The sequence below is a fragment of the Gossypium hirsutum genome, unplaced genomic scaffold (assembly GCF_007990345.1).
Source record: "Gossypium hirsutum isolate 1008001.06 unplaced genomic scaffold, Gossypium_hirsutum_v2.1 scaffold_27, whole genome shotgun sequence".
In the NCBI taxonomy this organism is placed as follows: domain Eukaryota; kingdom Viridiplantae; phylum Streptophyta; class Magnoliopsida; order Malvales; family Malvaceae; genus Gossypium; species Gossypium hirsutum.
The window spans coordinates 199,653-220,020 of NW_024402771.1; positions in this window are offsets into that span (position 1 = coordinate 199,653).

Genomic DNA, 20,368 nt, shown 5'->3' on the forward strand with positions numbered 1-20,368 from the left:
CACAAATCATTTTCACCACATTTCATACATCACAAGTATAGGCCCATGATCACAAGGTCACCATAAAATCATCCTCATGTATAACTTACTTGTTTATAACCTTACCACATCCTGGTCACTTAATGAACACATCATTCACATAACCAAGTTCCTGCACTTATTCATCACAAAACTCACAAAGCAATACATAGAGAGTCTCCCGTTGAACACTTCGGACCAATCCTCGATACTTGGTGGTTCCAGCACATAGCTCCACCCATCATATAGTTCGGCTCTCTTGTACACATGGTGAACACTTAGTACCACCCATGTGACCTAGCTAGTTTATCTCGTAGCTCTCTTGTCTACATGGTGTCCTTCACTTGGAACCACACATGCGACCTAGCTACATATATCCCGTAGCTCTCTTGCCTACATGGTGTACACATAGTATCACCCATGCGACCTAGCTACATCATAATGTCTTGTAGATCTCTTGTACACATGATGTGCACTCAGCACTATACATGTGACGTAGCTACATACCATCTGTATCATCCAATCTTTCCGAAGGTTCAACCGGGATTTCTCTCTCTTTTCCAACAATTTCACCAATCAAGTAATTATCCACAAACATATTTCCAATATTTTTTTAAAATATCATAATACTAATAGTGATGTATTACTTACATATAAACTTACATCTCATTTAATATCAACGCAATAACATTAAATTACACATTGTCTTATTAAAAATCATATGAACTTACAATTTCCCATAATATCAATAATCATAGAAATCACGTTTATGTATGATAATTCAATGCACTTCATGTACCATAGACATATTTTTAAATCAATTCATAAACTTGGCACCATAATCATTTAATTTAACATAATTCAATTAATTCACTAAATTTAACTTTCAAATATAAATTACAGCATTATTGTTGTATTATTATCATACCAACTTACATACTTTCAACACCTCGGAGATCATAGTAAATATATCAATTTTACATTGAAACATGCATAAATTAATGCTTATTATACATATGAACTTACCTTGATATTAAAACGGCCATTTTACCAACTTTCCCAATTTTTGATTTTTCTCTCATTCTAGGTTCAAATCTCGTTTTCCGGATCTAAAACATCATATTTTACTTATTTAATTAATGTACTATTCAAAACAGTCCTTAACTCAAACTTTGGAAAAATTACAATTTTGCCCCTAAACTTTTGCATATTTACACTTTTACCTCTAGGCTCGGGAATTAAACTTCATCCCTTATTCTTATGTTTTATGACATGATGATCACTTTTCGCTTCTATGACAACATCAAATTCTCACTCTAACATATACTTATGACTATTAGGTATTTTTACCAATTAAGCCCTTTTGCTCGTTTTCACTTAAAACCGAGTAGCACAAGTTGTCTAATATAATTTAAAACCTCATATTGTATCATAAAACAGCAGAATACACAAATTTTACCTATGGGTATTTTTCCAAATATGAACCCTAGGTTGAATTATTGCTAGCATTAGGTAAATCAAGTTACCGAGACTCCAAAAACGTAAAGAACTTGAAAAACGGGGTTAGAACGGACTTACAATTGAGCTTGAGAAGCTTGAAAACCCTAGCCATGGAGTCTCCCTTGGTATACACGTCCATGGTGAAGAAGATGAGCAAAATTGGCTTTTAATTTTGTATTTTAATTCATTTTACCCCTAAATGACCAAAATACCCTTACTACTAAACTTTCCAAAAATTCCATCCATTTCCAATTTTTGTCCATAACTTAGGAATTGGTCAAATTGCTATTTAAGACCTCCTAATTAATATTTCAAATCAATTTCATACTAGAAACTTCTAGAATGCAAGTTTTGCAACTTATTCAATTTAGTCCCTAACTTCGAATTAAGCACTTTATGCATAGAATTTCTTCACGAAATTTTCACACAATCATGCAGTCATATCATAGACCTCAAAATAATCATAAAATAATTATTTATATCTCAGATTTTGTTGTCCCAAAACCTCTGTTCCAACTAGACCTAATTTTGGGCTATTACATGAATTACCAATCCAGGTTAAATTCAGACCCTAATAGGATTACTCGTCCGAGCTAAATCCTCAATGCACATATATTCTTTGGGAGGCTCGATCATTCAAGGAACACCTGTCCGGGCTAGATCCTTTCCATACTCGAGATCACGGATTACCCGTCCGGGCTAAATCCTTACTACAACACATGCAGGATCTCTTTACACATATCAATGAGGGTTTATCCATGGAATTCCCTTTGTCAACCTCATTCGAGACATTTTTCACATGTTACCATCAAATATGCATTTCCGTGATATTTCATGCTAATAATGAATGCAATCATCATGCATTCATAAATCATTCAATTACGCATATTAAGGGTTTACATTAAGTTATCCGAACTTACCTGGTATTTGTTTCACAGATATGTTTCGATTATTCCGAAACCTTGCGTTTAGCACGATCGACCTCCGAAATTTGTTCCTCGGGGTCTATAATAGCAAAATTAACTCATTAATAACCCACATTATACATTTCAAGTTTAATAACTACCCCCGGTTCAAATGACCATTTTGCCCCTAACCCTTCACATTTTTACGATTTAGTCCCGAGGCTCGCATAATGAAACACATACACTTTTTATCTTACCCAAGCCTAGCTGAACACTTTTCCTTCTTATGGTAGCCCACATTATCCATTATTTTCTCATTTCTACCACACATTTACAACTTTTGCAAAATAGTCCCTATAAGGGTTTCTCATGAAAATCAACTAGGAAAAGATGTTTAATACACATTCATCTTTCATATTCCTCCATAATCCATCAAAATACAAGCTACTCATGCAAGGGTAAATTTTTAAACATGAGCCCTCGCATGAAATATGGGTAGAAAAGGAGAGAGCAAGGTATCAGGATTTCAAAAATACAAAGAACATTAAAAACGGGGCTTGAGAGCACTTAATATTGAGCTTGGAAAGCTTGAAACCCTAGCTATGGTGAAAAGAGAATTTCGGCAGCTATGGGGAAGAAAATGGCTAATTTTGGCTTGATTTTTCCCATTTTATTTCATTAAAAAGCCAAATGACCAAAATGCCCTCATGCCCTTTCTTTAAAATTTTAACCATGCAAGCCCATTTTTGTCCAAAAAATTTAAAATTTGGGAAAATTGCTCTCCAAGACCTTCTAATTCATAATCCAAAGCAATTTCATACAAATTTCTTCTAGAAATCAAGTATTGCAATTTATTAGTCCTTAATTTCTAATTGGACACCTTATGCTTAGAATTTCTTCATGAAACTTTAACACATGCATATATTCATATTCTATGCCTAATAATAATCATAGAATAAATATTTTGATTTCAGATTTGTGCTCCTAAAACCACTATTCTGACTAAGCCCTATTTCGGGATGTTACAGCGGAGATGGTTAGAATTAATTAAGGATTATGATCTGATTATCGACTGTCACCCGGGAAAGGCGAATGTGATCGCCGATGCATTGAGTAGAAAATCCCTGTATGCTTTGAAAGCCATGGATACTCATTTAATATGATGGTTTAGTTCTGGCCAAGTTGGAGGCTAGGCCAACATTTTTGCAAGAAATTCATAATGCTCAGCTTAATGATGATGACTTGCAAGCAAAAAGAGCTCAATGTGAGTCTGATGTTGAGTCAAATTTCTGAATTAGTCCTGATGGATGTTTAATGTTTAGAGATAGAGTTTGTGTACCCAAAGACAATGAACTTATTCGGAAGATTTTGCAAGAAGCACATAACAGTCGTCTGTCTGTTCACCCGGGAAGTACCAAGATGTACAATGATTTAAAGAAGGTGTACTGGTGGAACAGCATGAAAAGAGATGTTTCAGAATTTGTATCAAAATGCTTAGTTTGTCAACAAGTTAAAGCTGAACATCAAGTGCCTTCAGGTTTGTTACAGCCTGTTATGGTTCCTGAATGGAAGTGGGACAGAGTTACCATGGACTTTGTGACAGGATTACCTTTGACTCTGAAAAATAAAGATGCCATATGGGTTATAGTGGACAAATTGGCAAAGTCAACTCATTTTATCCCGGTAAGGACGGATTATTCCCTTGATAGATTGGTCGATTTGTACATTTCTGAGATAGTAAGATTACACGGAGTACCACTGTCGATTATTTCAGACAGAGACCCGAGGTTCACTTCGAGATTCTGGAAGAAGTTACAAGAAGCCTTGGGTTCAAAGTTGAGCTTTAGCATAGCTTTTCACCCTCAAATCGATGGTCAATTTGAGCAGATGATTTAGATTCTCGAGGTCATGTTGCATTGTTGCATCCTCGAATTTCAGGGTAGCTGGGAAAAATTCCTGCCATTGGTATAATTTGCCTTCAACAATAGCTTCCAAACAAGCTTGAAGATGGCACCTTATGAGGCCTTGTATGGTAGGAAGTGCCGAACTCCATTGTACTAGACAGAACTCAAAGAAAATTAGATTCATGGAGTTGACCTGATTAAAGAAACTGAAGAAAAAGTTAAAGTGATACGAAAGAGGCATCAGATAGGAAAAAGTTTTATGCTGATCTGAAAAGAAAGGAAATTGAGTTTCAAGTTGGAGATAGAGTATTCTTGAAAGTATCTCCATGGAAAAAGGTATTGAGATTTGGTCGGAAAGGTAAATTGAGTCCACGATTTACTGGACCTTACGAGATTACCGAAACAGTTGGACCGTTAGCCTATCGTTTGGCGTTGCCACTTGAACTGGAAAAGATTCATGACGTGTTCCATGTATCCATGTTAAGGAGATACCGATCAGACCCCTCTCATGTGATTTCACCAACTGAGATTGAAATTTGACCGGACATGACTTATGGCGGGTAACCAGTTAAGATATTGGCTCGAAAAGTTAAACAGTTGAGAAATAAATATGTGGCTCTTGTAAAAGTTCTATGGCATCGACATGGTGTAGAAGAGGCTACATAGGAGTTGGAAGAAACCATGAGAAGTCAATATCTGAATTTATTTTCTGGTAAGACTTTCGAGGACGAAAGTCCCTAAGGGGGAAGAAATGTAGCATCCCGAAATAAGGCCTAGTCGGAATAGTGGTTTTAGGACCACAAATTTGACATCAAAATATTTGTTTTATGATTATTATGAGGCCTAGAATATGGGTATAAGCATGTGTTAATGTTTCATGAAGAAATTCTTTGAGCTAGGTGTTTAATTAAAAATTAGGGACTAAATTGAATAAATTGCAAAACTTGATTTCTAGAAGTAATTTGTATGAAATTGTTTTGGGTTATGAATTTGAAGGTCTTGGAAAGCAATTTACCCAAATTCTAAATTTTTGGACAAAAATGGGCTTGCATGGATGAAATTTTAAAGAAAGGGCATGTGGGCATTTTAGTCATTTGGCTTTTTAATGAAATAAAATGGGAAAAATGAACCAAAATTAGCTCATTTCCTCCTTCATCTAGCCGAAATTCCCATGTCACCATAGCTAGGGTTTTCAAGCTTTCCAAGCTCAATAGTAAGTGCTCCCAAGCCCCATTTTTCATACTCTTTGTATTTTTGAAATCTCGGTAGCTTGCTCTCTCCATTTCTACCCATAGTTCATGCTAGGGTTCATGTTTTAAAATTTATCCATGCATGAGTTTCTTGTATTTTGATGGATTATGTAGGAATATGAAAGATGAATGTATATTAAACATCTTTTCCTAGTTGATTTTCATGAAAAACCCTTATAGGGACTATTTTGCAAAAGATGTAAATGTGTGGTAGAAATGAGAAACTAATGGATAATGTGGGCTACCATAAGAAGGAAAAGTGTTCGGCTAGGCTTGGGTAAGATAGAAAGTGCATGTGTTTCGTTATATGAGCCTAAGGACTAAATCATAAAAATATGAAAGGTTAAGGGCAAAACGATCATTTAGACTGAGGGTAGATATTAAACTTGAAATGCATAATGTAGTGAATTAATGAGCTAATTTTGTTGATATAGACCCCGAGGAAAAAATTTCGTAGGTCGATCGTGGTAAATGCAAGGTTCCAGAATAACCGAAACACAACTCTGAAAAGAATACCAGGTAAGTTCAGATAACTTAAAGTAAACAGGGAACACACGCTTATGTAGCTAGGCCGTGTGTGTCACACGGCCATCAGACACGCCCGTGTCACAGGCTGTGTGGACATTCAAAATGGGAGCACATGGCCGTGCCCCAGCCTGTGTCCGACCCCGTGTAACTCTCTGACTTGGATCACATGGCCAACACACGTGCCCATGTGGAAAAAAATAGTCTATTTACCAATCCATTTAGCCACCCCAATTTGTACACACCTTCACCTACACATATGGCACCAAAACAAAAAATAATATACAACCCAAACAACCAAATCAAACATGATTCATACCATTTCATCTAAACATTTCTTAGCCTAAACCACAATCACAAACATCCTCAATTCATCAACCATTTCCATCAAACATTAATCACATTCCAAAATGACATTAGCACACCTATAAACATACATCACCAACCAAATGAAATGAACTAAAACAAGCCATCACACATGGCTATATATACATGCCAAAACATAAACATTTACAATGCCAAATCTTATGGCCAAAATCATAACCAAAACATAACCAAAATGACTCAAAGTACTTATGCATGCCATATAACCCAAAACATAATTTCAAAAGTACCGAAGTGTCAGTGATAGTGTGATGAAGTCTTCGATGATCCCTGAGTCCAAGCTAGCTTTGAAATCACTATAAAACATGGAAAAGAAACAAAGTAAACTATATAGCTTAGGAAGCTCGTATGTTAACAATAAGCAACTATCACCATTAATTATTCCTTCAAATAATAGAAAACAGTATACAACAATTATATTAGATCTCAAAGCTACCAAATGATCGTTCACATAACTTACCAAAAACTTATCAATTCCATAGTTTCCAAAACTCAATTCATTAGAGTACGTACCTTGTAACATATCGTATCAACCTCAAAATCAACCACATCTTTCATTTTCCCATTGAACAATTTGGAATAGAAGTCGGATACTCAAGGTCTTACACGATAAGTACGTATACCATGGCCTAAAGCCAAATCCAGGTAACTTATCTAAAATTCTGATATGCATGGCTCAAAGCCAAATCGGTTTATCTCACACTTGAAGTGCTATATCATGGCCCGAAGCCAACTCAAAGTATCCAAAGTATCCCTAATGACATGTCATTAGCATCCTAAACTATTCCTAAGGTTCAACCGGGATTCCAACTGTTGAATCTTTTTCAAATCATTTTTGAACTTGTTCGTAATCACATAATCACAATTCATGCTATGTCAAAACACATAAGATAAATTTGTAATGAAATTATAACATATGAACTTACCTCGAATGTTAAAACGGTGAATCCAGTCGATTAGTCAATAACTTTATCTTTTCCCCGGTCCAAATTCGTATTTCTCCTTTCTTGATCTAAATATATTTAAAATTAACTTATTTAATCATATATTCATTCAATTTAGTCTAAAAACCACTTCAAAACACTTTTACACTTACCCCATAAATTTTACATTTTTTACAATTTAGTCTTTTTTTCATAAAATCACAAATTAATGAAATTTACAATAGACCCTTGCTACCCAAATTATGATAATGCCCCTAACAGCCCATATTTTCCATTTATTTCACATTTTAACCACACAGTTTTCACATTTCACAATTTAACCCATGTTTTGCATTTTCACTAAAAATCACTTAACAAAACTTGTTTAACTATCAACAACTATTCAAAATCTATCATTAAAATTCAAAACTCACACATATTCATCAATGGCATCATTCAAAATCTTTAACAGTTTTGCAAAATAGTCCTTGGGCTAGCTAGTACTAGATGTAACGATCACAATAACATAGAAATCATTAAAAATCGAGCAAAAATAGACTTACAATTAGATCATGGAGTGGCCAAATATCACAAACCCTAAGATGGTTTTCTTCTTTGCTATAAACGGTCAAAATTTTAAATAAAACTCATTTTTTGTTTTTGTTTTATTAATATTATAATTAATATACAATTTACAACATTAACCTTTAATAAAACCATTTAATAACATTCATTTAATGTCCAAATATGTCCAGTCAATTGTAAAATGGTTAAATTACAACATAAGGACCTTAACTTTAAGATTCTATAGTTATTAAACACCATTAGCTATTAAAACTCAAGTCTTACATTTTACGCGATTTAGTCCGTTTTATCAAATTGACCATTTAAACGATAAAATTTCTTAATGAAATTTTACACAATCATTCAATTATGTTGTAAACATTAAAATAATAATAAAATAATAATTTCAACTTCAAATTTATGGTCCCAAAACCACTATTTCGATTTGACTAAAAATGGACTGCTAAAAATCAGATCCATCACATATAATTTCTCTGGCAAAGATTAAAATTCAACCTGATATGACGTACAATGAAGAACCAATCAGAATTTTGGCTCGAGAGACTAAAGAGTTGAGAAATAAACAAATAGTTTTCGTGAAGGATTGGAGGCAACTACACGGTGTCGAAGAAGCCACGTGTAACTCGAGAAAGCTATGAGAAAATAGTACCCTAACCTATTCACTAGTAAGATTTTCGGGGATGAAAATCCCTAAGGGGGAGAGTTGTAATAGCCTGATTTTAGTCAAATCAGAATAGTGGTTTCGAGACCACAATCTGATGCCCAAATATTTATTTCATTATTATTTTAATGTCTGTGGCTTGATAATATGTTTGTGTGAAAATTTCGTTAAGAAATGTTGTCGTTTGATTAGTTAATTTGATAAAAATGTAACAGCCCGATTTAGATCCAAGTCAGAATAGTGGTTTCAGAACCACAAATCTGAGTGAGAAAAATATTTTTAATAATATTTTCTATTCTTATAATATGTGAATTAATATGTGTGAAAGTTTCTTGTGAAAAATTTATCGTTTGTGTGCTTGATTTGATAAAAGGACTAAATCGTAGAAAATACAAAAGATGTGTTCTATTTGTTAAGTGCGCCTATTTGTTATGACTTATTAAAGCAAACATCCTTATGTTGTAATTTGGCCATGGTTAGTGGGATTGGTCATAAATGACCTTAAAATAGAAGAATTTTAATGTTTTAAACAAAGGTTAAAATGGTAAATTATGTAATAATATAGCTTAAATAAAACAAAGTTAGAAATTAGCCTATTTATCATCATCTTTGCCTAAATTGAAGAAAGAAAAGCTAGGGCTCGTATGTTTTGATATTCGGCTACTTCCAAGCTTGATTAAAGGTCCGTTTTCGATTTTTGATAATTTTTATGTTTTTGTGATCGTTGTTTTGTGTTCTATTAAGCCTATGCCTCAATTTCAGAATTTGATGATGATTTTGAGTTATGCCATTGTTGATTTTGAGTTATGTTCTAATTTTGTGATTTTATGAATTAGGGACTAAAGTGTTAAAATATGAAAATGTGAGGGCTAATTTGTAAAATTCCCTAAATATGTGTATATGGATTGATTTGAATGAATGTGAGATTGAATAAGTCAAATTTGAATTTATATAGAATAAGAACCAAAGAAAACAAAATTAGGTCATGGTCATTCGTTTTCGTTCATTTCCGTACGAGGTAAGTCTATATACAAATAAATATGTTTAAATTGATTTATTCATGTTTATATGATATTGAATTGTGATGAATGGTTGTAGAAGTTGAATATGTGAAATTGAGAAAGTTTCGATAATGTGATGACGTTTGAAAGCCCCCTATGAACCATAGGAATAGTTAGGATACATATGTCATGACATAGGATTTCTAATATTTGGTTTCGTGTAAGATCACGTCTGGGACGTTGGCATCGATTTGAGATTTATGTGTAAGACCATGTCTAGGATATCAGCATCGTATTTGATTTCGTGTAAGACCCTGTCTGAGACAGTGGCATCGATAATTGATTACATGTAAGGCCACGTCTAGGACGTTGGCATTATACAAGCTTTTCGAGCTATCCATGTATCCTATTTAATTCCATATGGTTCAACAGGAATTTTGAGAAATACAAGATTGAATGAATGAATAATCGATTCTGGTACGTGGAGATGTGTTCAACATTTGTTAATGAGAAGTAAGTATATGTGCAAGTGATGATACGTGATATAAGTATGAGAAAATATTCTATATGTGCAAATGAATTGGGAATATGTGAAATGTATATGAACTATGTGGTTTGTGATAGTATTTTGCTATGGAGTATATGTATTTTATGATGCTTATATGCTTAAAATGATAAATTTATTTGTATATGGCTTACTAAGCTTTTGAAACCTTACTTTGTGTGTGCTTACATTGTGTCTTAGATATCGAAGCTACTAGAAGCTCAGGGATCGTTGAGGATCATCACCACACTATCAAATATTATTTTGGTACCTTTTGAAAATGTATATATCATCGTATGGTATGTATAGGCTAGAATTAATGTGGTATGTTTTAAGATGGGTATGTCATGCCATGAGATATGGCTTGATTATGGTTGAACTTATGGTTTAATTTTGGCATATGATATGTGATGCAAAAATGGTAAATTTGGGTATATATATGGCCTAGTGAAATGGTCCTTTATGTAAGTTAGTTTTGTGGTTGAAATGGTTATAAATGTGATATGAATTATGTGTTCAAGGTACGAATTTGTTACATGGAATTAGTATGTTTGAGTTGGAATTATGTATGGAAATGATTAATGATATTGAAGTATGAGTGATACTTGTTTTGGAAATGTTTTGGTTGTATTTTGGATTATGAAATGTGGTCTTAAAAGCTTATGTATATAGGGTGGAAAAATGGCTTTTCAAGTAGCCTATTTTTGTCCACATGGGTAGAGACACGGGCATGTGTCTCAGCCGATGTGACACACGTCATGTTACATGGCCATGTGTCCCCTGGGGTAGTCCTACAATTTAAAGTCAGTTTTGAGCACGGCCTAGACATACGAGCGTGTCTGGTGGCCATATGAGGCACACTACCTTGACACATGGGCATGTGTGGCCATTTTGAAGGGTACACAGGCTTGACACACGGGTTAGCCGTGTGACCCAAGTCAGTTTCGACCACAGTCAAGATACACGGGCATGTCTCCGACCTTGTGGACAAGTCAGTATGTATGCGTTGTTTCGCCACGGTGTAGACACACGGGCATGTCTAATGCCGTGTGAGGTACACAGCCTGTTCACATGGGCATGTGACCTGTGATTCCATGAAATTTTTCTAAGTGTCTGGAACCTTTTATATGAGATCGATTTAGTCCTGAACCTTCTCCAAAGTATATTTCAGGTCTTGTTAACCTAAGAAAGGGACTTTATGTTGATATTTGACTATGATATGATGATGTATGACTTTTGATTGTGAAATGATTGTGAAATATTCTGATATGTCTAGTAATGCCTCTTAACCCTAGTCCACGACGGATACGGGTTAGGGGTGTTACATTTGGTTGGTATCAATGCTACGGTTTAGTCGATTCTAGGACTAACATAGTGTATGTGAGTCTAATTATACATGCCATATATATGAACTGTGATAGTGTGATGATTTTTGGCAATTAAAATGTGTTTTTATATAGTAAATGGATCTCAAACGAGCTGTAGCTGGCGATGTTGAAAGTAATGCGCCTGCTCCCGCTCAAGGGACGACGCCATCTGATTTAGACCTATTACTAGTAGCCACGAGAGAGAGGCTAAGCAAGCCTTTTATCAAATGATGAATGATTGGTTTACTTAGTATATTAGAACCAATCTAGCTGTGCCACAACCTTCACCCCCGTCTAATCCTCCACAAGTTCTTGTCATGCCATAAGCATACGATACGAGTGTTCAATGAATTGTTATGTACTCCAAATGAATGTCTTAAATTTGCCATTTCACTTCTGAGAGATACGGCATATCATTGGTGGAAGACACTGATATCAGTGGTTCCGAGAGAATGAGTTATCTTGGATTTCTTTCAAGTTGAATTCCGAAAGAAATACATCAGTGAGAGATTCATCGATCAGAAACGCAAAGAGTTTCTTGAGTTGAAATAGGGTCGTATGTCTGTTACAGAATATGAGAGAGAATTCATGAGATTGAGCCAGTATGCATGAGAATGTGTCTCGAACAAAGCAATAATGTGTAAAAGATTTGAAGACAGCTTAAATGAGGATACTCACTTGTTAGTCAAAATTTTGGAGATAAAAGAGTTTGTTGTGCCTGTTGAACGAGCATGTAAAGCTAAAGAACTTGGGAAAGAGAAAAGAAAACCCGACTCAGAAGCTAGAGAGGTACGAAAAAGATCATCGAGCAAGTCATTTCATTCGACATCAAAGAAATTCTGAGATGATTTTAGCCGTACAAAGGCTAATGTGGGACATTCGAGTAGAGATCATACTAGATCTCATTCGAGTTTTAGAGCTCCAACTACTTCTGTTGCAAGTGTTGAAAATGTCTAATATGATCGACCCGAGTGTAGACATTGTGGTAAAAGACATCTGGGAAGTTGTAGATTGAATGGTCAAGATTGCTTTAGATGTGGATCTTAGATCACTTTATCCGTGAATGTCCTGAGTCTGTAGAGCAAGAGATTGTGCAAAATCCAAGGCCGAGTGGAATACAACTCGAGGTAGACTGCACAAAAATACGGGTAATGTGAGTGACAGCCAGAAGGGAACTAAAGATACGAATGTTAGATCTGAGGCTCGTGCACCTGCCAGAGCCTATGCTATTCGTGCACGCGAAGAAGCTTCGTCTCCAGATGTTATTACTGGTACTTTCACTCTTTATGATGCTTCTGTGATTGCATTAATAGATCCGGGATCAACGCATTCTTATATTTGCATGAACTTAGTGTGCAGTAAGACTTTGCCTGTAGAGTCTACTAAATCCTATAATTAGAGTATCGAACCCCTTAGGCCGGTGTGTTTTGGTTGACCATATGAGTAAGAATTGTCCATTGATGATTCGAGATTCATGTTTTCTAGCTGATTTGATGCTATTACCATTCGACGAAATTGATATGTAACACCCCAAACCCTGCCCAGACGTTATGGCTGACGTGTCACATGGACTTACGACTTAGTATGCATTGCTGGTTTAAGTGATTGGGGTGGTCTTTGTAAAAACAGCGGTTGAATGAAAAGCCGGTTTATCAATCTTTAGGCTATCCATTTGTTGTGCTTGTTGAGTCTTGAAAACGTTCAATAATTTTGAGAACCCGCGCAGCCTAACACTAGCAGTTTCGACATAGTATAAATATAATCAGAAAATAAAACCATAGCAGAAAAAGAAATTTAAATAGCGGCCTTATTACAACTTAAAACCCAAAATTAAATCAGAATATAAAATAATAAAAATAAACTAACTTAGAAAAACCAACTTTGCAGATGATGTGGCCACTCCAAATCCCTCACAGCTCCAAGCCCACTATGGTTGGGGATTTCCTGCAGAGATGAAAATAAAGGGTGTGTTCGGTAAACTCAGTGTGTAACATAACCCAACCATAGCCCAAAATAGATCAAACCTCAGAGTCAGACTTATCTGGGCCTTGGCCCTGTACAGAAATCAGAATGAAACCCATAGGCTCATAGCAGATACAGAACTAATATATCATGAATGCAGAAATCCCAACCCAGAGCCATCCATAACACCCCCATACCAGCCTTACACCATGTGGGGAGACTACTCGACCCACCCAACCTCTACACACCATAGAAATTGCAGCGAGGCTGTCAGATATTGTGACGAAGTCACCAGATACAGATATTGTGGCTAGGCCACCAGAACAGATATATATATATGTGGCGAAGCCAACAGATTGCAGCGAGGCTGCCAGATATTGTGGCAAAGTCACTAGAACAGATATATGTGGCGAGGCCACCAGATTGTAGCAAGGTTGCTAGAATGCTTCCTCCATCAATATAAACCCATGTCCCATGCAACAGAAATAATATGTCATGGCATACGTATACAGAAACAGAACATCATGCTTTTCAGAAAAAAATAACCCTAGGGGTAAAATCGTAATTTTGCATGCATAAGGGTATTTCAGTAATTATTACCTATTGCTAAGGTTTCATACTCATTCTAACGTTTACCAAGTACTCAAAAGTACTTACCTCGTCTTTTTACCAAAGTGGGCCCGTTGGCCTATTGGCCCGTTTTCGACCCATTAAGCCCAAAAATACCGTTGTGCACGAAAATGCACACTCTCTAGTCTAATTATCGAAATGCACCATATTCATTAACAACTGTCTCACGAGCGCTCGCACGCTCACGAGTTCACAAAATACCAACGTTTCGGTATTTCAGCTTTTAGCGATTCAGTCTAAGGGAGGGTGTCGTTTACACACTTGGTTGATGGTGATTGATGACGATATCTCCCACGCGATAATCCTACAATCGATCACTAACACATTAGACTTACGAATTAATGATAACTAACATAAATCCACATCAACTAACCCAATCATCACACAAGTTAGTCATTTACGCACGAGGGGCAAAATGGTAATTTTACCCCATGAGGGTATCTCGGTAATTCTACCCTACAGGGGTATTTCAGTATTTCTACCCTACAAATGTATTTCGATAATTCTACCCTACAGGGGTATTTTAATAATTCTACCCTATAGGGGTATTTCGGTAATTCTACCTTACAAGGGTATTTCAGTAATTTTACAAATCAGGGGTATTTTGGTAAATTTACAAACCAGGGGTATTTTGGTAATTTTTCTAATCGAGGGTATTTTGGTAATTTTACAAATTAGGGGTATTTTGGTAATCTTACAAACCAAGGGTATTTTGGTAATCTTACAAACCAGGGGTATTTTGGTAATTTTGTAAACCAAGGATATTTTGGTAATTCTACCTTATAGGGGGATTTTAGTAATTCTACCCTACAGGGGTATTTCAGTAATGCTGGCCTACAGATATGAGATTCACATAGTCCAACCCAATATTTACTACACAATCAAACAACTTTCCAATTGGGCCCGTAGGCCCATTAGGCCCACATGGCCCTTTTCGGCCCATCGTGGCCCGAATACACACCTGTTAGGAGACTGTAGTTAATCCGCGCTCCAAACACTCTTAGCTGACGCCCAACCTAAACGAGCACGTCACAAAGCGAAAGGGATCAGCCAAGAAGGGTACCTTTACTCTCCTCATGGTTCTCTCTATTTAAAGCCAACTCTCCATCTAATCTTATGTTAGCTTCCCGATGTGGGATCCCTCCATCACCAGAGTTTAAAACCAACACCAACTCTTGCCGTCCCAACATAGCAAAATAATCAACCTTTGCGTGCCAAGGGATTCGAACCAAAGTCCTCTCACATGCCAACTCACGCCACCACCACTAGGCCATCAACTCATTTGTGTCATAAATCCAACACATTAAACTTTAAAGCGCACCTACTTGCTTCCAAATTTATTGAAAAGAAAAACCAAAATATATTGTAAGAGCCAAGACTTGAACCTTGGACCCCTTGCTTCTTTTATGGCGTCACTTCCTTATCCCCTAAGCGGCGCCACCTTGCCACTACACCACACTCCTTTTTGTGGCACAATTTCCCCAACAATATTCTTAAGGCCTACCTACTACACCCAGGGTTTGATTCACCTTAAACCAAAATTTTTGCTAGAGTCCAGATTTGAACCCAAGACTTCTCCAACACTTCTCAGCACACTTAACCACTAAAACAAGCCATCATCAACGAAATTTACACGCACAAAAAAATATTATAAGCTGCCTTCAACTGCTCCCATGCTCAAGGCCCAAAACTTCTAGGTCCAAATTCAGGGTGTTACATGATATAATTCTGGGTATGGATTGGTTAACTTTGCACGATGCTATTGTAAACTGTAAATGGAAGACTATTGATTTGCAATGTCAGAATGATGAGATTATTCAGATTGAGTCTAATAATCTGAACGGTTTATCGATAGTGATTTCTTTGATGTTAGCTCAGAAATATTTGAGAAAGTGTTGTAAAGCCTACTGTGCTTATGTGATTGATTCGAAAGTGACAATAAAGAAAATTGAATTAGTGCCTATTGTCTATGAATTCCCTGATGTGTTTCCTGAAGAACTTCCAAGATTACCTCTGATTCGAGAGATTGAGTTTGGCATTGAAATAGTGTCATAGACCAATTTTCATAGCTCCGTATAGAATGGCTCCAACCGAATTAAAAGAATGAAAGTCTCAGTTGCAAGAGTTGACTGATAGATGATTCACAAGACCGAGTTTCTCAACTTGGAGTGCTCCTGTTCTGTTTGTGAAAAAGAAAGATCGTACGATGAGAATGTGCACTGATTATCATCAATTGAACAAAGTGACTATCAAGAATAAATATTCTCTGCTTGGAATTGACGATTTGTTTGATCAGTTGAAAGGATTTAGATTTGAGATCGAGATACTATCAGTTGAGAGTAAAAGATTTAGATATTTCAAAAACTACATTCAGAATGAGGTATGGACAATATGAGTTTTTAGTTATGCCTTTCGGATTAATGAATGCACCTACTATTTTTATGGATTTGATGAACAGAATTTTCAGACTGTATTTAGATCGATTTGTTGTCGTATTCATTGATGACATTTTGATTTATTCACTTGATGAAACCAAACATGCTGAGCATTTGAGAATAGTGTTATAGACTTTGCGTAATAAGCAGTTATTTGCGAAGTTCTATAAATATGAATTCTGGTTATGTGAAGTTGGTTTTCAAGGACATATTGTGTTAGCATCAGGTATCCAAGTTGATCCGAGCAAAATTTCAGCTATTTTAGATTGGAAACCTCCAAGAAATGTTTCTGAAGTCCATAGTTTTGCTAGGACTTGCTAGTTATTATAGATGATTTGTGAAAGGCTTTTCTATAATTGCTATTCAGTTGACGAAATTGCTTCAGAAAGATGTTAAATTTGAATGGTCTGAGAAGTGTTAGAAAAGCTTTGATCAGTTGAAAGCCCTATTGACAGAAGCTCCGGTGTTAGTACAACTCGAATCGGGTAAAGAATTTGTAACATATAGTGATGCATCGTTGAATGGTCTGAGCTGCATTTTGAAGTAGAAAGGCAAAGTCATAGCTTATGCCTCGAGACAGTTAAAGCCGCACAAAAAGAATTGTCATACACACGATCTAGAATTGGCGGCTATTGTGTTTGCTTTAAAGATTTGGCGCCACTATCTGTTTGGTGAAAAATGTCATGCTTATTCTGATCTTAAAAGTTTGAAATATCTAATAACTCAGAAAGATTTGAACCTGTGACAGAGAAGATGGCTAGAACTGCTAAAAGATTATGACCTTGTTATCGATTATCATCCGGGAAAAGCAAATGTTGTTGCTGATGCTTTGAGTTTAAAATCATTGCTTGCATTGTGTGCAATGAATGCTCATTTGGTTTTGTCTGATGATGGCTCAATTTTAGTTGAATTGAAAGCGAGACCGTTGTTTTTACAACAGATTATTGAAGCTCAGAAAGTTAATAATGAGATAATAGCGAAACAAGATCAGTGTGACTTGAATTCTAATTTTGAATATCAAATTGATAATGAAAATTGTTTGAGATTCCGAGGTCAGATTTGTGTTCCAAGAAATTCAGAGTTAGTTCAGATGATTTTGAATGAAGATCACAATAGCGGTTTATCTGTACATCAAAGTAATACGAAAATGTATAATGATCTGAAACATCATTACTGGTGGTCTGGAATGAAAAGAGATTGCATGGGGTGCCATTGTCTATTATGTCAGATAGAGATCCAATATTCACTTCGCAGTTTTGGAAGAAACTACAAGAGGCTTTAGGTATGAAATTACACTTTAGTACTGCTTTTCACCCACAGACATAAGGTCAATCTGAACGGATTATTCAGATTCTTGAGGATATGTTGAGATGTTGCATTCTTGAGTTTGAAAATACGTGGGAACAGTATTTGCCACTGATTGAATTTGCTTATAATGATATTTTTCAATCGAGCATTAAAATGGCACTGTACAAAGTTTTATATGGTAGAAAATGCCGTACACCATTGTATTGGTCAGAGCTTAGTGAAAATAAGATACACGGGATTGAATTGATAAAAGAGACTGAACAAAAAGTAAAAACAATCCGAGAAAGTCTAAAAGCAGCTTCCGATCGTCAGAAATCATATACAGATTTGAAATAAAAAGATATTGAATTTGAGATCGGTGACAAAGTATTTCTAAAAGTGTAACACCCCTAACATGTATCTATCATCGGATTAGGGATATAAGGCATTACCGAACCATACACAGTTTAAAAGATATCATTCGTTGTTATTTATGCCTAAAATAATACAACTAAATTAAATGAAATATATTTACATCTCTGATATAGCATTCGACTAATCAAATCATAACATAGATATTTGCATGACAAATTCCACATATAAATATTAAGACATTCAAACACAAATATTGATTATATGCCAATATATCTAGTTGTCATGACAAATCATTTGTGCTTATTACAAATTAAACAAACTAATACATTAATGCTTAATTACACATGATCACATCATTTTGACTAACCCAAGCATAAATACATTATAAAATTTCATATTACCTATTTGATTTACCAATACAAATTTCACTATTCATTTGGTAATTTATTCTTTTGCTTTAACCGAATATGAACATGCCTCTGAGACAACCTAGAAGTGCAAGTGGCAGTCGAACTATTGCCAAGGATGCTACTGCAAAATTAGAGGCCCAAGCCTTGGCAAGAACTTATGCAATACGCGCTTGAAAGGAAGTCTCTACTCCGGATGTCATCCTGGGTATATTTTCTATTTATAATACTCGTGTCATTGCCTTAATTGACTGAGGGTCAACCCATTTGTACATTTGCATGAAATTGGTGTCTAGTATGAATATGCCTGTAGAACCTATAGGATTTGTGATTAAGGTAGAACCCTTTAGGCAAGTCAGTCCTAGTTGATAAAGTCTGTAAGAATTGTCCCTTGACAATTCAAGGTTATTGTTTTCTGGCTAACCTTATGTTATTCCATTCGATGAGTTTGATGTAATATTTGGCATGGATTGGTTAGCTTTGTATGATGTGATTGCAAATTGTGCTAGCAAGTATATTGAATTGAAATGCTTAGATGGTGAGATTCTCTAGATTGATTCAAGCCAGTCGAATATTCCGCCGGTTGTGATTACCTCAATGATGGTTCAAAGGTATATGAGAAAAAGATATGAAGCCTACCTTGCTTTTGCGTTAAATACTACAGAATCTAAGTTGAAATTGGAATCGGTACCGATAGTATGTGAGTATCCGGATGTGTTTTCGGAAGAGCTACCCGAATTACCTCCCATTAGAGAAGTAAAGTTTGGTATTGAACTGGTGCCTGGGACAACTCCTATTTCTATAGCTCTGTATAGGATGGCACCAACCGAGCTGAAAGAGTTAAAAGCACAGTTGCAAGAACTGACGGATAAAGGTTTTACAAGACTGAGTTTTTCGACTTAGGGTGCTCTGATATTATTTGTCAAGAAGAAAGATGGTTCTATGAGGCTATGTATAGACTACCGACAACGCAACAGGTAACTATCAAGGTAACTATCAAGAACAAGTATCTGTTCTTGAGGATTAATGTTTTGTTTAATCAATTGAGGGGAGCCACTGTGTTTTCTGAGATAGACTTGAGATCCGGCTACTACCAGTTGCGAGTTAAAGAGTCGGGCGTGCCTAAGACAGCTTTCAGGACAAGGTATGGTCATTTCGAGTTCCTCGTCATGCCTTTTGGTCTAACGAACACCCCGACTGCGTTTATGGACCTAATGAATCTTTTTTTTACCGTACTCAGACAAGTTTGTCGTTGTGTTTATTGATGATATCCTGATTATTCCAAGGACGAAACTGAGCATGCAAAATATTTGAGAATAGTTTTACAGATCTTACGGGATAAACAATTGTATGCTAAATTTAGCAAGAGTGAGTTTTGGCTCCTAGAGGTTGGATTCCTCAGTCACATTGTGTCAGGTGATGGCATCCGAGTTGATCCAAATAAGATATCTACTATTGTTGAAGGGAATCCACCGAAGAATGTAACTAAGGTTAGCTTTTGGGGCTCAGTCGATTACTATCGATGCTTCATGAAAGGGTTTTCGATGATTGCAAATCATTTGACGAAGTTGATGCAAAAAGATGTTAAGTTTGAATAGTCGAGAAGTGTCAGCAGGTTTTTAAGAAATTGAAGATGTTGCTAACTAAAGTTCCAGTTTTAGTGCAACTCAAGTCGGGAAAGAAATTCATGGTCTTTAGCGATGTA